Source organism: Erythrolamprus reginae, chromosome 2 (assembly GCF_031021105.1).
Source record: "Erythrolamprus reginae isolate rEryReg1 chromosome 2, rEryReg1.hap1, whole genome shotgun sequence".
Lineage (NCBI taxonomy): Eukaryota > Metazoa > Chordata > Lepidosauria > Squamata > Dipsadidae > Erythrolamprus > Erythrolamprus reginae.
Window position 1 is genome coordinate 291,320,107 of NC_091951.1, and position 21,711 is coordinate 291,341,817.

Genomic DNA, 21,711 nt, shown 5'->3' on the forward strand with positions numbered 1-21,711 from the left:
GGGATGAGAGAGTGACTGGTCCAACATCATCCAATCAGTAATAAAGCACTAACTAGTCTAGATTTTAAAACAAAATGTAATGATACTTAAATAATCCTCAGAAATTGAAAAAATAGTGTTAAAATTATAATACTATGGATAAAATCTGGCAGAAAAGTGGGAATGAATTTGTTATGGTACTAAAGAAAAGCAAATAAGAAAGCCATACTTTCCTAAATACTTCTAAAATTCAAGATATTTCAAATAAAGGTTTGGGTGAGGGGACGAGAATGGGATTGCAAATACTGTACTATCATGGAAACACTCTTTAGAAAATGTCTGGTTTCGGTAAGTCCAGATTCAACTTAAAAGATACATGTAAAAATGAAGTAATTACATAAACCTGAAGATAATACATAAACTAGAAAGACATCAAAATATCATTGTTTATGTGTGCTTTCATTGCTTTCTTTATATTAATTATAATTAATTAACTATACCGAGGAATTTTTTTTAAAAAATTACTAGAAGTGCTACAGCCTTAAGAAAGGATATTATATAACCAAACCACAATATCCCAATTTTTCTATCTTCTTAGGTTCATAAAAAGCATCCTCCCGGAGGATTTGTTGGGCAGCTGAACATGTTTCCTAGTGACATTCTGAATTCTTAATTGTCAGTTATCCTTTCTCCTTCAGTAAGTGAAATATAGTCACAAAATTGCAAAGGGACTTGTTCTGCCTTAACCTTCGCTAGATACCATCATGCACTAGAAAACAGCGCTAAAATATCATAGGATAATGCTCTCCAGGATGGGAGACGTATAAACAGCATAATGATTTCCCATGAGTTTCCTTTAAAAAAAAAAAAATGTCACTAAAGCTAGGATTAAATGATGACACATCTTCACAGAGGACGCCATGAAATCGAACTCTGGCATTCTAGTTAGGTCCAAACCTACTCATCAGCCAATTATAACAGTAACTGAACAGCTTGCTGAGAACTTGGACGAGACCATTGCGCTAACCTGAGAACGCACCAGAGGACTGCATTGTTTTCATTAATTGATTTTCTTCTTAACGCACAAAACAGCTTTAAAAATGCACGCCGCCCTCCCCCAACCTGCCATCCTATTTCCTCCAGATCTACAGCTATCTTTTGGGCAGAACAGTCAGTGTGGGATACATTAAGAAGCTTTGTTTTTGAAGGCATCAATCGTTATTGCAATCTTTTAGTCTGAAATGCCCTATTGTTAGGGTGAAAAAGTTCATGACAGTTTTTCCTGTCTTCACAAGGAAAGAGGCTTCACAATATCTAATTCAGTGGTGCAGCTAAAATGGGGGGGGGGGGAGAGAGAAAAAATCAATACATTCTAGCTACAGTAAGAAAGCAGGAGCATCAGCCTCCACTGGGACTTCAACCTGCAGTCTTTATAGAGCATTTTGTAGTATATATTCCTATTTGCCTTGTCTATGGCAGTCGCTTAAAGGGCTCTAACAATGATAAAAGAAAAAGTTAGCAAAAAGAATATCACCCATTGGAAAATCAAGAAGCAGTCTGGAATGTTTTTCCCCAACCCAAGAATGAACCTTCTGCTTTGTGTGAGGTTTTTTTTTAAAGAAAAAGAAAAAATAGATGTGCCTTCCTAATTCATACCAGTTTTGTTCTTTCTCAGAATCGGACTGTATTTTTTTTTTAAAAACAACTTTATTCTCATTTCTTCAACAGTGTTTTAAGATTCTGTTAGTGGTTAGCTGTATCCTTATTTTCTTCACATTTTAAGAAAACAATCAAAATGCTCATTTAGAAAACATGCTACTGGCCGTGTTTGTACTGATGGAAGGAGGGAGAGAAGGATTAAAATATCCCTTTAAAACTGCCCAATATTTCAGTTTATATTTCTCTTCTTCTCTTCCTGAGTCAGTTCTTTTAGACCACCTCCTGATAAAATAGAAGGTGGAGCCTGTGAAATTGATCTTTTAAGAAAATTCCATCTGCAGGTACCTGGAATCAGTTTTTCACTTCTAGCTACTTTTATTTGTACCAGGATCATCTGGCAAATTAGATTAATTTATTCCCTACTAACATGCTGGAAAGCCATTAAAGCCCTAGCTATTGCAAAGAAGCTGCAAGTGGGAAAGTATAATGACATATTTTGTTTGGTTAACTTGATGTACCATGTTTAATCTTTATACTGAAGAGTTTTGTAAACTACTCTAAATCTCCATGGATTAGAGGAGTGTACAAACCTAAGTAAATAAATAAATTGAAATTTATCTATAGCAGGAATAATTTTTTTAAAAACCGCACAGAATCATTGAATGGGCACAACTTTCTGCCTGAAATCTGATGATCACTGATGTTTTCTATTTTTTATTGTTGTTCATGTTTGCTTTTTGCCTCTTGGTATATATCCCAGCCTATATTTTCTGCGATAAAGGGGGAAATAAACCTTTATGGTCAGAATAATAATCATACAGTTGTCCAAAGATGTATGCAAGCTTTTGTACCATTGGATTTAAAGTGTACATGCAATTAAAATATTATAAATATGTAACACATATAGATTTTTTAAAAATTTAAAACTGGATTCAGGAAGACGATTCTGCATCACCTTTTGATTTTCCCTAAATTACTAGTTTGTTCTGAATGTAATTTAACTTTATAATTATTAGTATATCTGCTATTAAATGGTCTTAGTTTTAATGATGGTTTTAGAAATGAATTATTTCCTTGACTTCTTTGTATTATTGTTGTTAATTGTAATTTTTATACTTTTATCCTTTGGGATTAGGCGGCATAGAAGTCAAATTAAATAAATAAATAAATAAATAAATAAACAAATAAATAAATATTTTTTTGGGGGGGAAATTAAGCAAATGCTAAGAATTAAAAGTCAGTTCATAGTATTATCTTCATGCCAATGGACACTAAGATCTGGAATCATTTTCTTCTGCAAGAACGAACCATAGAAGATTAAATCTACAGAACTTGGTTAATATAGCTTACAAGTATCATGTCTGCAGTTGTGGCTTTTCAGAAGGAGGATTCTAAATCCCATTGGCCTGTCCAATATGGTCAATGGTCATGGATAATAAGAAGTCAACTTCGATGATCAACAATTTCATGATATCTGTTACCTGGGGACAGAAAATCATTGCCAATTCTATTGCTTGCCATTCACAACACTGGAGAAATGAAGTTAGAAGAACCTAAGAAACAGCCACAGATCCCAAACATTTATCAAGAATTTGATGGACTGAAATACATATCTGGAAGCCATGTAAAGTTTGGTTGTTGCATTCCATATGGGAGTATCCTAATTGAGTAGATCTGTCAAATGACACTCCAGAAGAACAAAGGTATATAGCAATATGCTCCCAGCCGCATCAGCACACATATCTTGAGAATTATAGAAAACTAGCAAACCTAGGATTGTAAAGAAATCCATCATATACACAAGACAAGGAAGTATGTGTATGTGTGTGTGTAATAAATTACAAAGGAGTATTTTATTGTCTTTAAGTAATTTATCGTTAAATTTATAGATGTGATCACGTAGCAATTAATGTTTGTATTCCTTGACCAAAAGAATGGACACCTTTCATCTGCTTTATTTTTATATTTAAGCTAATTTTCCTTGCACAGTTAGTGAATTAATTTTCAAGTTAAATTTGTCTCCCCTTTTTAAAACAACGACACCATCTCTGTTTATAAATGGGACAAAAATTGTGGAGGGAACAGCGCACAACAACACACCAAAACCACCTGAAACAAGCATACTTAGTTACGTGCTGTTCTGTAACTATAGGAGCCAATCAATAGCAGCTGAATGCCATCTGCTTTGGGCAGCAGATCAGCACCAAAAGTGTGAGCAATGCATCTTCCCTTATTGAAAGGTTATTTTATGCAAGTAAACAATTCATCGTCTTCTTGCACGCTTGATGCTCATTTACCACTTTTGATCAATAAAATATGCAAAACAACAACAAAAAATTGAATCCTAAGAGTAGTTCTGATGCCAGTGTGATAGCTAATCAATATTCAGGTCTTCACACTTAAGAAGGCAAATGGTGAGAGGACTTCCTTTATACAAATCCATGAATTTAGGATGTGACTACTGCTGTTTTTAAAGCAAGATGGACCCCGCTGTTTATTTACATTCAACAAAAGAAAAAGAATTAGGATCCACCATATTGTTTCCTGTTCTTTGAATGATCAAGCATGTATTTTTTGGGCTGGCTTTCAGGTTCCTGCTAAAACACATATCTGATGGTATTTTTTTTTACATTGCATTAAAAAAAATACTCTACAAATTGCTTTATTATGTAACAAAACTTTTATATATTTTATTCAAATAAAATAATTCTTACCTAATAATGAAAAAGGTATCTTCTATACTGTATATTTTGGAAAAACACATTCCAAAGGTTAAAACTTTCCTAAAATAAAGTTAAACATATCCAGAGAATATAGATATTCAAACAGAATCCAGAGTGACCTTGACTGACTCAAACACTGTGCCCAAACCAATAAAATGAAATTCAACATGGAGAAAAGTAAAATCCTACACCTAGGTAAGAAGAATCAAAAACTGCACTCAACAGCAGCGACTGCGAGAGGGATCTTGGAGTCTTGGAAGATAGCCAACTAAATATGAGCCAGCAGTGTGCAGCAGCAGCAAAAAAGGCCAACACAGTCTTGAGCTGCATGAATAGAGGAATACAATCAATGACCAGAGAGGTACTAGTACCACTCTATAGATCCTTGGTCAGACCACACCTAGAGTACTGCATCCAGTTTTGGTCACCACACTACAAAAAAGACATTGAATTTCTAGAGAAAGTGCAGAAGAAAGAAAGCAGGATGATAAAAGGTCTGGAAAATAAAACATACAAAGAGTGGTTGCAGGAATTGAGATTGGCCAGTCTGGCGAAGAAAGTGACTGGGGTTAACATGATAGCAGTGTTCCAATAATTGGTAGGGGCTGCCACAGAGAGGAGGGGGTCAGGCTGTTTTCCAAGACACTAGAAGGCCAAACAATAATGGATGGAAGCTGACCAAGGAGAGATTCAGCCTGGAAGGGAGGAAAAACTTTCTGACGGTGAGAGCAATCAACCAGTGGAATAGCTTGCCAGCAGAGGTTGTGAGAGCCACAACACTTGCGACCTTGAAGGACAGATTGAGATCTGTCTCAAATGGTATAGGAACTCTTGCTTGAGCGGGGAATTAGATGACCTGCAAGGTCCCTTCCAATTCTAATAAATAAAATCAATAAATATAAAAATTATTTTCAAAGATAGTGTTTTCCAAAATAACAAGTTAAGAAACATGAAGTTCATTTATTGCTTAGAGCAGGGGTCTCCAAATATTTGGACATCAGGGGCCACCAAGATCATAATTTTAAATCCCGTGGACCATCAAATTCATAATTTTAAATCCCAAGGACACTAATTCATAATTTTAAGTCCCGCAGACCGCTAATATGAATTTTTTAAAAGGATAAATACATTTGTAAAATAATGATCAAAGAACTTCCATTTTATTAATATGAAATGCATCTATTTAACATAGCAAAAATATAAATGCTTTTTTAATTATAACAAAATTGTAAATCTTTAAAGGTAACAAAATTATTAAATATGGTGTAATTATTACAAAATAATTGAATCTTACTTGACAGTGGCTTGCGGATGTTGTTGGGAAAGTCAGTCCCATATTCCAGAGCTGTAGCTGTAGTCCCTTCCCTCCCCTTCTTTCGTTTTGTTTCCTTTCCTCTCTTTCCTTTCCTTCTTTCCTTTACTCTTCCTTTTCTTTCCTCTTCTTCTTTTCCTTTCCTTTCTTCTTCCTGGCCTGGATTAATTGCTCTCGGCCATATCTGGCCCAGAGGCCAAGATGACTTGTTGCTTAAAGGACATTAGCATGATTTCAACTATTGTGGAAATCATGCTAATATGATACATAATCACAGTCAATATGTTTTTATCAGGATTGAAATCCAGCAGGTTCTGACAGGTTCTGGAGAATCAGTAGTGGCAATTTCAAGCAGTTTGGAGAACCAGCAAATACCAGCTTGGCTGATCCCAGAATCAGACCGGAATTGGGATTTCACAATATCCTTCTCCTAGAAGTGGGGAGGGAATGGGGATTTTGCAGTATCCTTCCCCTGCCACATCCACAAGCTACGCCCATCAAGCCATGCCCACAGAACCAGATGTAAAAAAAAAATGTATTTCACCAGTGGTTTTTATGTTAAACTGAACTTACTTATGTAAGTCTAGTTGCTTGGAATTCACACTTATTCAGTTTCAACATCCTCGAAGGACATAATGTTTAAAAGCACAATCATAAATTGGAAATAATTGAAAAAGAAAAACAATCCACAGTGATTAGAAGATAAATATTAAATATATTAGACATCCTAGATCTCAAATAGTCTTGGAATTTATAACAAATATTGCACTATTTAAAAATGAATATAGGACACTGTTAACTAGCCATGACTGGTAATAAAATAAAATAAAATTCTACATAAAGAAATGGATGGGAATGTCTAACATCAGCCTTGAATATGTCCAATTCTATAGTTTAATAAACCTGGAGAATATTCAGATGAGTAAAGGATGATATTCCTATCTCGAACCTGATAAACCTCGAACCTGATCCCCTGATTCTTTACATGAATAATATACTAAGAAGCATGAATTAATTTGTTCTAGACAATATATAAAGTCAGTTTGTTTTATAACTTTTATTATTCTATTTCAAAAATTTGAGTAATGCTCTCACACATTATTCAAGTTAGCCTTTCAATTTCCAATTTCCAATTGTATAGTGTAGTGTAGTGTAGTTTAGTAGTATAGTATAGTATAGTATAGTATAGGATAGGATAGGATAGGATAGGATAGTACAGGATAGCATAGCATAGCATAGCACAATACAGTATAGTACAGCATAGCTTAGCATGGCATCAGGGGTAGGCTACTGCCTGGATGGGGGCGGGGGGGGGAGGGAACACAGTGGGGTAGCGAAAATGGAGCTCCAGCCCAGAGCACCCAATTTGCCCTGAAAGATGTTGAAAGAAGCTATGCCCACAGTGTGGTAGTAAAAATTTTGGTAGCCCTTCACTGCATAGCATAATTCAGTGATGTTGAACCTTTTTTGGTTTGCGTTACAAAAAAGGGATGGGGGGGCATTATGTTCATGTGTGCCCACACCAATAATCCCATGCACGCCCCCAGCACATGCAAATGTGACCCTATCCTCCCAGAAAGTGATGGCATGTCTGTTTTTCGCTGTCCCCAGGCTTCAGAGTGTTCCTGGGTGCCTGGAGAGGGCAAAACCTGCATTCTCCACCTTCCTGGAGGCCCTCCAGAGCCAAAAAGGGCCCATTTGCCAATTCCAGTTGAACCAGAAGACCGTTTTTTTGCTCTCCCCAAGCTCCAGAACCTTTCTAGGAGCCTGGGTAGGGCAAAAATGGCCTTGCCCATCTCCCCAGAGGTCCTCCGGAAGCCTAAATGGCCCATTTGTCAAGTTCCGGTTGAAGTGAAAAGGCCGTTTTTTTTAACTCTCCGCAAGCCCCCTAGGAGAGTGGAGTGGGGGGAAACAGCCTTCCCCACCCCTAGCAGTCCTCCGGAGACTGGAAGCATTCCGTTTTCTGACTTCCGGTTGAACAGAAAGTCCATTGTTTTTACTCTCCCCAGGTTTCAGAGCCTTTATGGGACATAGAAAATGTCCTTCCCCAAGCCGTCTGGAGGCTGAAAACAGGCTGTTTCCTGACTCCCACTGGGCCCAGAAGGCCCGAAAATCAGCTGGCTCACATGCCGGACCTAAGCTCGCATGTCCCCAGATATGGCTCCGCATGCAATTTGTGTCACACGTTCCATCGTTTCGCCATCAATGGTATAGTATATATAGTATATATAGTATAGTGTAATACTATAATAGTATAATGTTACAATACAATGCAAAGTTACATACCCCAATATACATAGAAACATAGAAGACTGACGGCAGAAAAAGACCTCATGGTCCATCTAGTCTGCCCTTATACTATTTCCTGTATTTTATCTTAGGATGGATATATGTTTATCCCAGGCATGTTTAAATTCAGTTACTGTGGATTTACCAACCACGTCTGCTGGAAGTTTGTTCCAAGGATCTACTACTCTTTCAGTGAAATAATATTTCCTCACTTTGCTTTTGATCTTTCCCCCAACTAACTTCAGATTGTGTCCCCTTGTTCTTGTGTTCACTTTCCTCCTGAACCTTATTTAACCCTTTAACATATTTAAATGTTTCAATCATGTCCCCCCTTTTCCTTCTGTCCTCCAGACTATACAGATTGAGTTCATTAAGTCTTTCCTGATACGTTTTATGCTTAAGACCTTCCACCATTCTTGTAGCCTGTCTTTGGACCCGTTCAATTTTGTCAATATCTTTTTGTAGGTGAGGTCTCCAGAACTGAACACAGTACCTGTATTCCAAATGTGGTCTCACCAGCGCTCTATATAAGGGGATCACAATCTCCCTCTTCCAGCTTGTTATACCTCTAGCTATGCAGCCAAGCATCCTACTTGCTTTTCCTACTGCCCGACCACATTGCTCACCCATTTTGAGACTGTCAGAAATCACTACCCCTAAATCCTTCTCTTCTGAAGTTTTTGCTAACACAGAACTGCCAATGCAATACTCAGATTGAGGATTCCTTTTCCCCAAGTGCATGCATTTTACACATCAATGCTGATCAAATATATGAAAAGCGTTTCTTTTTAAAACGTGTGTAATATCTACTGCACATGCTGATTTACATCGTTCTCTGTTAATGTTCCTTGTGATTATTTGGGAATTGTTCAAGCTTCAAAAAATTAGGCAGCCGGCTTTTATGTAGCAAAGGACAGCAAACTTGAATAGGATATTTTTAACTACCAATTATTGCTACTTAAATTCCAGAGCTAACTTCAGTGTAACCGTAGCTCTATAAACCACATGATTTTGATCAAATAAATAATATGGAACATGGTTCACGGGAAATGCAGTAGCTTCAAGTCAATGACCCAACTAGCAGAAAGAGTATAATTTAAAGGCAGAAATTTCCAGTGCATGCACCGTTAGGCACAGTGAACCTGTTACTACTCTAAGGGGAATTGTTTGCCTCTTATTAGATTTTCTACAGCACAGCCATAAGTGATAAATGTACTGCTGTACTCACTGTCAAGTTAATCAATGCTGCCAAAGTTTTGTTGACCTAACAGTAATCCATAAAGTGAGCGGCATTTTCTCTATCTATATGACATCTCAGTCCACAGTGGGATAGGAATCTTCCAGCAGCTTTGTAAAAAGAAAATCAGACTGAAATAAGAAATAGGGGGGGGGAAAATAAAGTGGACACTTTCAAAATGTTGCTTTTGTTTTTAAAGAAGCAAGATTTGTTCCCTAATTGATGAAAAAGCAACACCTAAAAAGAGCCCCTCTTTGTGGGTTCAACTTCTCACAAACTGATAACTTCACTGAAGAGGAAGTTCAAAAGTCTTTCTTTCTTTGCCAAAGCTGCAGAAATCTCGGGCATTATAAATAAGCCTGAAATATTTTTAACTAAGCTCAAATACAGGATGATGAACAGCATAAGAAAATCTGACTTCGTTGTTTATGTAATAAGGCAGACTATAAGAATCCTCAACCCCATGACTATTGTAAATAGGAATTATCTATAATAACGAAGTATTTTAATTTTTTTAAATGTGATCTGTTCCACCAACAATTATAGACCCATGATATATGAACTTCAATTGATTTTCTTCTAGGGGTCACCCGGCTTCACATTTTATGTTCTCTAGTCATTTATTTGGGTGACAAACTGATTAATTTTTTACAGAATCAATTGAACAGTGTAATTCTTTCTCAATCAAAAGTATTTCATATTAACTCTTGTTCTACAAAACTTGTGCTTCCTAATTTTATATATGAAGGGTTTCGTGCTAAATACAAGAAAATGAAAGTACGAATTTAAGAGATCCATACAATATGGTATGTTTTTTTTTTTTAAAAAATGTCAAGATGATAGTCTTGATGGTGTGATTGAAGCTATTTGAGTCTTTCTGTAGACTGACAAACCATTGATTACAAAGACAAACAACATTTTCCTCCTGATGCCATGTAAATTCTTTCCTTTTCCCCTTCCTTAGAATAAGACTAGTGAACTATTCCCTAAAACTGGCTGAATAACATACTGTCCCCAACATTGTATTGAGGAAGTACTGGAGTGGATGGGTGGGGGTGGAAGAATGAGAATTTACATGAAATAGCTCCCAGTTTTATATAATATTTTCTTTTTTGCTACTGAATTCATTGTTATTTCCTTAAATTTAATATTGGGAATGATTTAATTACCAAATCAGCAGTCTTACAGAACTATTACCTTTAATAATATTTCTAGAAATGTGTCAGAAATGTCCACACACCATGTTCCTAATTATGAAAAAGCTACCAATCAGAATGTATTGAATTTCATATGTTCTACTACCAAGACTTTCCATAGCTTTTTTCCCCAACTAGATATAAATAGCCTGGAATTCAAGCTAAATGTTCATTCCCAATCAATTTTGGTTAAAAAAACCTTGCTATCTCAAATAGGCCAAGTTTTGAATGAGACTAATGCCTTTACAGACACTTGATTTAAATCTTGAGACAATCAACCTAAAAACCTCCTTCCTAGGAAACAACCTTGTTTTGAAATATTTATATTACATGAAAGGAATTACAGTACTAGGAAAGTAATTGAAAATAAAACTATCAATATTAAAATGGCATTGTAGAAATATGTTGGACTTCTGCATCTGGAATATTGTGCATGGTTCTGATTGGCACCTTTAAAAAATCATACAATAGGCCCTAAGGAAAAAAGCAGAAGATGACAATTACAATCATTCATTCATTCATTCATTCATTCATTCATTCATTCATTCATTCATTCATTCATTCATTCTCTCTCTCTCTCTCTCCGCATGCAATAGTGGGCTGCTACCAGTATGGTTGAGGACAGCGCACTGGTAGCAAAAGTTGCGCTGCACAGCCAGCCTCTGTTCTCCTATGTGTGCGGGCACATGAATCACTGAAATCTCACACACATGCACGCCCCTCTTCCTTGGAACTTGCATCCAGAAAGGGGTCCAGGAGGAGATCCAAGACAGGTACACATAGAGATTAATGAAATATGGGTATCTTAATTAAAGATAAAAGTACTATTCCAGGAAAACCAAAATCCACTGGATTTTTGTAAGATAACATATTTAAAGTTGAATATATGTCTAGGAAAGCACTTCTGTATATGATGCATTGCATCTTTTAGAACAGCCAACTTACACAGAAAGCTGGAAAACCTGGAGACTGTCATTCCAACATAGGTATCTAGTGTCAACAATTTAGGAAATTCACTATTGGGTTACAAGAAATATTTTATGAAATATTCAAAGCTAAGTGTCTCTCAAAAGTATCTATGCCTGCCCATCTGTCTACAGAATATGTGCATGTATCTAATTCTAGGTATACACAATAATACATACAGAGAAATCGTCAATGGTTTTTGTTTTGCCTCCTTGCCTATTATTCATCACCAAAAAACCGCCAGATAAAGTTTTCAAACTATTCCTGTTGCCCCATTGTCAATGAAAGCAACTATAAAGAGTTTGGTGAAAATCAAAGGTACAGAACCTACACTGGAACAGCAGAAAATTGACCTGTGTTTCTCTTGTGTGTTTTGCTGAGTAGGGTAATGAGATGGTAAGGGCTAAAATGTTTCTAATCCAAGAAATAATTTATTTTATGTCACATTTGTAGTCATTGACAGCATTGGTTTTGTCTGACTTTTATACTAAGCCTTGAATTAATTGCTCTCAATTAATCTGTTCCAGTCTTTGATAGCTTATTTATCAGACAGGGAAAGATAGATTTAATGGTACTTGCTCGAAACAGATTCTTTAATTGGAAACACCAGAGTGTTTAGCTCACTTTGTGTTCTAGCAATTAAGGACAATTTGGAGAAGGGGTTCTCCCCCCACTTGCACTATTGTCTCCTTGATTAGATTTCCAAAGAAGTAGACAAAACAAATGACAATACTATCTGGCAATATTGGTTCAAATAAAAGCCCAACAGCCGAATTACTTACTATGAGAAATGTGAGCCATCCCCATCCATTTTCAGCATTGTCTTATATTTATTTCATTTTATCTTTGTCTCCTGAGCAAAGCACCTGGCTACATTTCTTGCAAAATGCATGTCCACCACCTTCTTTCCCACAATTATGCATCACTCCAAATAAGCCAAATCAACAGGAGAAATTATTTTTCTTGATTAAGGGCCCACATTTCTCTGGGGATGAAATGAAACAAACAATTAATCTTTCCTTATTTGTTCTCAGAAAGAGCAACATTCTTTATGTGTACAATAGCCAGGTACCTGTGGCAGCTAGTCGGCAGCAATTAGGCTTGAGCTGAAAATGAATGGACTTAAGTCAGAGAGCCTAATCTGCTGAGAGTTTCTACTAGAGGGCAAGGTTACGCTGGGAAAATTCCCCTGTTGTGGAAATACTGTTAAAAAATTACTTCTTGACTTCGGCATAATTAACCAGGCTTGGGAATTTATATGAACTAGGTAATTGGAAAGAATTAGCAAGAGATATGTACATTAATCTTCACCAGTTACAAGGTGTTTAATGAAATTAAAGTGCCAGATCTACTTCATGCTTGTTTTAGTTTATGCAAACTTTAGGAATTTCACCTGTAGATCAAGTATATGCAAGGAGGCAATGAGAATGGCACACATGCAAGAGAATAAAATAAAAGCATCTTTCTTATTGGCACTCATTCACACTATTCCTTGTTTCTCCTTCCATGTCAACAACAGAATCAAAGGACCTTCTGTGAGTTACAATGAAATTCTAACATGCCTTCAGACTGCCTGCGAAAGTTGAATTTCCGTGAAGTAGAGATGCGGAAGTAAATACACCATTTAAACCCCTAAATTACCATTTCCCATTCCCTTAACAACGATTTACTCATCATTATTACTGGTGCTCACCATTGAATAAGACACTTAGTGATCCTGATATTTATAAAAATAATTATTTATTAACAATAATTTTTTTTGTTATTTATTTGCAAAAATTATTGGTTTGGTGATGACGTATGATGTCATCAGGCAGGAAAAACCATGGTATAGAAAAAAACCCGCGAAGTATTTTTTAATTAATATTTTCTGAAAAACCGTGGTATAGGCTATTCGCAAAGTTCGTTCCCGCGAAAATCGAGGGAACACTGTATTTGCATAATTTAGCATTGATAATAACATTTTTGTATAATTTAGCATTGATATTAACATAAACGACATTTAAGAAAGACAACTATGACTGATTTTTTTCCCCTCAATACATGCAGATTGCGTATCCACCTTTTAAAATAATTGTTCTATATTTTTGGCTAATGTCGTGTGAAGTCTAACAATTGAATTTTGGTTCTGCTTATCTAATTTGTATAACAAGAATAAGACAATACAATACTATTTTGAAATATAAGTTAATCGTATAGATGTACCTAATCATTTTCTGACTCAAAGTGCAACAATGACATCAATCATTTCAATAAAGTAGTTTTCAATTTAGTTTTCAATTTAGCTTTAGAACTTAAACTACTTCAGTCTAACCTCTTCTGAGTGAGACACACAGAAAATACCACTTTATTCCTGTTTTGCAGATCTCAGATCATTTATTTCACTGACAATATTCTAGACAGGATTTATGAAATCAAAGTTATGTACCAAATAGCAATACCACTTACTTATAAACCACTTCATTGTGCTTTATAGCACTTTCTAAGGGGTTTACAAAGTCAGCATATTGCCCCCAACAATCTGGGTCCTCGTTTTACTGATCTTGGAAGGCTGAGTCAATATTGAGCCTGTCAGGATCTAAATTGGGCAGTGAGAAAAGTTAGCCTGCAATACTACATTCTAATCACTGCACCAGCACAGCTCCAAATATTGAAGGCATCGTAGTTTTGAGTGGCAAAGTTCTAGCTTTTCTCAAATATTAATTTTGTTTAAAAATGAAGTATTTTTTCATGAAAAGTATTTTCATTTTTATGCTAATTTCTGATGGGTTTAATACTCATGTTATTTTTACATGTTCAATAAATAAATATTCTATGAATACATTAATTTTAATCTTTTATATGGTAATTACCAATCAGAGCCAGTTGGTGTAGTAGTTAAGGCATTAGAAACCAGGAGACTGGTTCCATCTTGGGGACAATGCAGCTGGGCAACTGTGTCCCCATTGCTATTCATCATCGTTATAATCCCACTGCCACTCATCCTACAAAAAACAAACCTAGGCTACCAAACTGCTAGGAATTCACCAAAAATTTCACACCTGCTTTATATGGATGACCTGAAGTTGTACGGAAAATCAGAAACTGAGATACAGTCACTAACCAACACTGTGCAAATCTTCAGCAAAGACATCAGCATGGAGTTTGGCCTGGATAGCACTGAAAAAGGGGGAAATCACTGAAAGTGAGGGCATGGAAATGCCAAAAGGTCAAACCATCAAGTGCCACCAGCCAGAAGCCTACAGATCTTGCAACTGGATAATATCAAGCATGGCCATGTGAAAACTGTGATCAGCAAAGAGTACATCCAGAGGACCAGAAAAATTTTGAAGAGCAAAACTGAATGGTGGCAACACTATCAAGGCTATAAATACGTGGGTCATACCTATCATTAGATACACAGCTGGCATAGTGAACTGGACTCAAGCAGAGCAGGACAACCTGGATAGGAAAACTAGAAAATTAATGATGATCCATCATGCACTACAACCCCGCAGTGATGTTGACAGACTGTATTTACCAAGGAAAATAGGCGGCAGAGGACTTTTGCAAGTGAAGCAGACAGTGGAAGAAGAGAAGCATGCATTATCTGACTATGTGAAGGAGAGCAAAGAGTCAGCGTTGATGGAGGTCAACAATAGGAAGCTTCTCAAGGTGAAGCAAACTAAGGACCAGTACAGAAAAACTGTAACTCAATGTCGTATGGACAGTTGACGGAACAAAGCATTGCATGGACAGTTCTTGGAGAAGATTGAAGGCAAAGTGGATAAAGAAAAGACCTGGTCATGGCTTACAAGTAGAACACTCAAAAAGGAGACAGAAGGACTAATACTGGTGGCACAAGAACAGGCCATTAAAACAAATGCTGTCAAAGCCAGAATTGAAAAATCAACAGACGATCCAAAGTGCAGACTCTGTAAAGAAACAGATGAAACAATCAATCACATACTCAGCTGCTGCAAAAAAATTGCACAGCCTGACTACAAGCATAGACATGATGTTGTGGCACAGATGATCCACTGGAACTTGTGCCGGAATTACCATTTACCAGTGGCAACGAACTGGTGGGATCATAAGCCCGAAAAAGTGGTCGAAAATGAGCAAGCAAAACTACTGTGGGACTTCCGACTTCAGACTGACCGAATTCTGAAGCATAACACACCAGACATCCTGACTGTGGAGAAAAAGAAAGTATGGATCATCGACATCGCAATCCAGGGGACAGCAGAATTGAGGAGAAGCAGCTAGAGAAATTAGTGAAATACGAAGATCTAAAAATCGAGCTGCAACGAGTCTGGCATAAGCCAGTGAAAGTGATCCCAGTCAATTGCAAAAGGCCGCTTTACTGGGATCGGCAAACATAATTCGCAGCTACATCACGCAGTCCTAGGTGCTTGGGAAGTGCCCGACTGGTGATGAAATACGAAACCCAGCATAGTGATCTCATTTGCTGTGTTGTATTGACATAATAATAATAATAATAATAATAATAATAATAATAATAATTAGTAATAATAATTAATAATAATAATAATAATAATTATTATTATTATTATTATTATTATTTATTAGATTTGTATGCCGCCCTTCTCCAAAGACTCGGGACGGCTCACAACAATGATAAACAATGTATTTATTTATTTATTTCTATTGATTTTATAATATAAAACACACACATAACATATAACAAGTGCACAGTGATTGTGCCCACTACCAGACAATCATTCGTACACCACCACCAATCGGCGGTGTTTCTTGTATAAACCATTTTAACCCAAGAGCAAAATGATAAACAATGTACAAATCCAATATTTTAAAACACAATTTAAAAACCCTTGTAATAAAATAATCACACAACTCAATCAAACCATACATATATTAAGATAGTTAGGGGGAATGTCAATTTCCCCATGCCTGGCGACAAAGGTGAGTTTTCAACAACATGCGAAAGGCAAGGAGGGTGGGGGCAGTTCTGATCTCCAGGGGGAGTTGGTACCAGAGGGCCGGGGCCACCACAGAGAAGGCTCTTCTCCTGGGCCCCGCCAGACGACATTGCTTAGTCGACGGGACCTGGAGAAGGCCAACTCTGTTAAGATTTACATAAGAATAGAAAATTAAAACTCAGCCAATTAAGAAGTGGGAAACATATTCCTACAACTAGTCATTAATTGTTGAATTTCATTCATTTGAATTCGTGGGCAGACAAATGAAAAATGAAAGACCACTCTTTTTTCCACCCATTTGTCTTTTTCGTGCTCCACCTGATTATATTTGAATAAGATTTATAGAGAAAAAAATAAATTATCTCTGACTGAAGAAGTTTTCTTTAAATGATACAAAAGACTGAAGGTGAGTTGCCTGCAAAGAAAATTAAAAAAAAATCGGAGGCAAGAAGAAATTTCAACAAAATGACAAAACATGCATTCCCAGTACAGTTTGCATCCACAATACATTGCAATATTTTCCCTTTTGACCACTTATAGGCAATGGTCCAAATGTGAATGTATTGAGAATTGGTTGCTAATTGAATATTTCATCCAGCTACCGCCAAAGTATAGATTGGGGCCAAAGGACTTATTGGCTTCCAACATATGCCCCAAAATTAGGGAAAACCCCCTTCCAATTATGCTAAGTCTGAAGCAAAAGTAGTTCATTATCTCATTTTCAAATATCCTTCATTTTATAGTCCCTTCAGCCAGTATTCCATGCTTGCTGCAAAGCCCACTATTTAATCTTTAATACCTAGACTTCTTGTGAGCTGTATATTGTTTCAAAGGCTATTTAAAAGAAATTAAAATAATGAAAGATTTGAGCTTGATTTTGCTCAGAGTTAAGTAAAAATTATTGATATTTCTATTATTAGCAGAATTTACAGTTTCTCCTGTTGAAAAAGCATTGTTATATGTAACCAGGTAGCTAAAATAAATACTTAATAAAACTTTGTTGATGTGTTTGGGAGATATCCACACACACACACATAAAAACACACATAAAGAGACAGGCACTCCACAGAATCCGAAAACAGCTCTGACCAACAATGATGGATTTAAGTTATTAACAGATCAAAAAAAGATGGATGGTCTTCTGCTTTTCTTAATCTTCATCATCATCTAGATCTATTTAAAGATATGTGGTACACTAACAAAGTTAGTTAAGGTTTCAATAAAATCAGTAAAATAATCTGCCCTGTAACATTGAGTCTGCATTGATCAATAAAATCACTTGTACTAGGAAAGTACTGTTAACCACTGACAATCCTAGCCATTAATATTATTTAACACACTCCTCACAATCTTTAATGAGTATAAAGAACATTTTGGTTCTTCACACTTATCATACTGCTCTTTCCAGAAAGCTGTATAAACACAACACAAAAGTGATCATTTAAAACTAATCAGGGTTTCACAGGAATAAGGACAAGGACACTGAATAATTTCTGCTAAGTTTTCTGTATGATTAATAGAAGTCCTCAGTGGCATTCTTTTAAAAAAAGAGGTAAAACTGGAGTGAAATATATTTGCATATATTCTAGGTAAATTTCTATAGTTTACATAATCAGAAAATCCATTTCCAGATACTGTATTTATTTCCCAATACAACAAATAAAAACCCTCAAAAGCTTTTACCATAAGTCTACCACATTTGTAAAATATTAGGTTGAGAAAGACTGATATATTGTCAGTTGCAACAGTATTCCTAAATTCTAGCTTTGGTGACATAAAAAAAAATATGACTATAATATCTATTGGAGATAAAAATATATATCACAGTTCATTAAGTTTGAAAATATATGTATTAATAACTGTACAAAATAATTGGGAATCAGAAAAATAAGGTGTCTAACAATGAATTATAACTCTTCCTCTTAAACCGAGGAAGGTAATTTCTGAATAGTTTATTTTATTTAGGTTAATACTAAACAGGATTAAGATAAAATGAAAATAAAGACTTTCTTCAGATCCTTAAAGCACTGACCATGACTGATAAGATTATTCCCCCACTCCAGGAATAAGAAAATTCTGGAATAAATTTTGAACACAAGTGAAAAAATGGAAAGTGTGAATTTTAGTATTTATCCAAAACAGTGCTACACTAGATGAACCTCCTAGTAGCTTTCTAAGATATGAATCTGCAACCTGTGGTCAATATGTGCCACTCTGATGCCAACAGACTACTCTGCATTGCTTTACCAACTGTATTGTTAAAACTGGGAAGACAGTGGAAGACTGAATTTGTCTTTAATTTATTTCCCTTTTCATCCCTTTCCTTGTTCCTATGAAAAGTGTAATGAAATTGAAGTGTGTTCTCCTAAAATATGATGGATTTAAATCTCAATATTCTGGTTTCCATATGTATTTTGAAATCAAATTCTTTCAGTAAGAAACATGATTTCAAAAACGATGTTCTTGTCCACTGGTTCCCAACATGGGGCCCATGCTCCACAAAGGGGCAATTTGATTTTTAATGGGAGCAATTGGAACCTTGTTTAAACCAATTTAATGGCCTTTTAGGCTTTCTCTGAGTGAGTAGGAGTTCATTTTTTGAATAGTAAGAATTATATGTCATGGGGGGGGGGTTGCGTCAGGATTTTAGAAATGCTTAGTTGGGACATGGCCAAAAAAAGAGGTTGGGAACCACTGTTCTAGCCCGTAAACAAATAATAATAATAATAATAATAATAATAATAAATAATAATAATAATAATAATTATTATTATTATTAATAATAATTTATTAGATTTCTATGCTGCCCCTCTCCGAAGACTCAGTTGCAACAGTGATAATCCAATATTTAAAAAGACATCTAAAAACCCATATCGTTAAAATAACCATACAACTCAGTCATACCATACATAAAGCATAATAGCTAGGGGGTATCTCAATTATCCCATGCCAGGCGACATAGGTGGGTTTCAGTAACTTACGAAAGGCAAGGAGGGTGGGGGCAGTTCTAATCTTCAGGGAAAGTTGATTCCAGAGGGCCGGGACCACCACAGAGAAGGCTGTTCCCCTGGGGCCTGCCAGACGACATTGTTTAGTTGACAGGACCCGGAGAAGGCCAACTCTGTGGGACCTTATCGGCCGCTGGGATTCGTGCGGCAGAAGGTGGTCCTGAAGATATTCTGGTCCGATGCCATGTATAGGTCATTACCAACACATTGAATTGTGACCGGAAACTAATCAGCAGCCAATGCAGGCGGCGGAGTGTTGACGAGATGTTGGCGAATCTAGGAAGCCCCACAATTGCTCTCGCACGAACATTCTGCACAATCTGAAGTTTCCGAGCACTCTTCAGAGTTAGTCCCATGTCATAGTTCCCTCTAAGCTGAGCAGTGAGCAATCGCTCACTTAAAAATCATCATCAACTCAGAGTTTTCCAAACCTGCCCAGAAGCCAAGAGGGAAAGAGTGAGAGGGAAGGAGAGAGAGAGAGGAAGAGAGAGAAACAGATAGAAAAAAGAGAGGAAGGAAAAGAGAAAGAAAAAGAATGGGAGTAAGGAAGAGAGAAAGAAAATCAAAATCTAGTTTGAAACTAGCTCAACTATTTAAGTGGCATTTTGATATTGATAGAGTTGCCCTATTATGAGCTCACTGTTATAGACACACAGTATTTATTTATTTATTTATTTATTTATTTATTTATTTATTTATTATTTCTGTGCCGCCCAGTCCCGAAGGGACTGCCACTCAGACACTATACTTTTCCGCCCACCCCCCAAAAAAATTAGAGGGAACACTGTCCCATGTGGAGAGCATTGCAGTAGTTGAACCTCGATGTGATGAGGGCATGAGTGACTGTGAGTAGTGACTCCCTGTCCAAATAGGGTCGCAACTGGTGCACCAGGCGGACCTGTGCAAATGCCCTCTTTGCCACAGCTGAAAGGTGGTGCTCTAATGTTAGCTGTGGATCGAGGAGGACGCCCAAGTTGCAAACCTTCTCTGAGGGGGTCAGTGATTCCCCTCCAAGGGTAGTGGACGGACAGATGGAATTGTCCTTGGGAGGCAAAACCCACAGCCACTCTGTATTGTCAGGGTTGAGTTTGAGCCTGTTGACACCCATCCAGACCCTAACAGCCACCAGGCACAAGCACATGACTTCCACTGCTTCACCGACTGGACACGGGGTGGAGATGTATAACTGGGTATTATCAGCATATTGATGATACCTCACCCTATGCCTTTGGATGATCTCACCCAGCGGTTTCGTGTAGATGTTAAATAGTAAGGGGGAGAGGACCGACCCCTGAGTCTGCGGAAAGAGGCGGCATACAAATCTAAAAAATACAAATACAAATACACCCTGCAAGGGAGAAACCTAGGGGTCAACCTCTGCCCCCCCACTAACACCGACTGCGACTGACCAGAGAGGTAGGAGAACCACTGCAGAACAGTGCCTCCCACTCCCAACCCCTCCAGCCAGCGCAGAAGGATACCATGGTCGATGGTATCGAAAGCTGCTGAGAGGCCAAGCATCAGGACAGAGGATAAATCCCTGTCCTGGACCCGCCAGAGATCATTCATCAGCACGACCAAAGCAGTTTCCGTGCTGTAGCCGGGCCTGAATCCTGACTGCTGAGGGTCTAGATAATTGGTTCTTCCAAGGACTGTTGGAGCTGGAGCGACACCACCTTCCCGACAACCTTCCCCATAAAGAGAAGGTTGGAGACTGGACGATAGTTGTTAAGTATGGTTGGATAAGGGGAAGGCTTCTTGAGGAGAGGGCGCACAATGCCTCCTTATAGGGAGCCGGAAAGGACCCCCTCCTCAAAGAAGCATTGACAATCTCCTGGATCCAGCTCCATGTCACCTCTCTGCTGGCCGAAACCAGCCAAGAAGGATACGGATCCAGTAAACAGGTGGCGGAACTCACAGCTCCAATGGCATTGTCCACTTCATTAGGTGTCACCAGGTCAAACTCCTCCCAGACAGATGAACCTAGGTACGCCCATGATTGCTCAATCATCCGGCTCTGTAGCCTCTCAGCAGCACCGCACAACCTCCACGCAGTCTCCATACAGCCTCGGCACAGCCCACCGGCCTTCTCTCTCTCTCGTCGGCCTCCTCCTCCATGACAATGGCCAGTCCAGCTTCTTCGTACAGGCCTTCCACCTGACTGACCGTCTAACGCCAAGACCATAGGGACACTTAGCAAAGTCATAAGCTCCCAATAGGGTTTTTGTGGCTCCTGTTCTCAAGTAAACATCTGCAGAATATTAACCTTGCCAGACTTTGAATCATCGTGAGCATGCCATAATTAATATTTGTCACAATCTCAATTAAATCTAAATGCACTTATTTTTATACTGTTGACCTGAAACACAGGATTGCTCCTGGAAATACATTTTTCAAAA

The 21,711-nt window shown here is 37.4% G+C and overlaps 1 protein-coding gene across 3 annotated transcripts in view; it reads right to left on the minus strand.

Annotated features, from left to right (window-relative positions):
- Nucleotides 1-21,711, minus strand: part of SNX24 (sorting nexin 24) — a 77,826-nt gene that overhangs the window by 11,250 nt on the left and 44,865 nt on the right. The gene's annotated exons all lie outside the window — the stretch shown is intronic.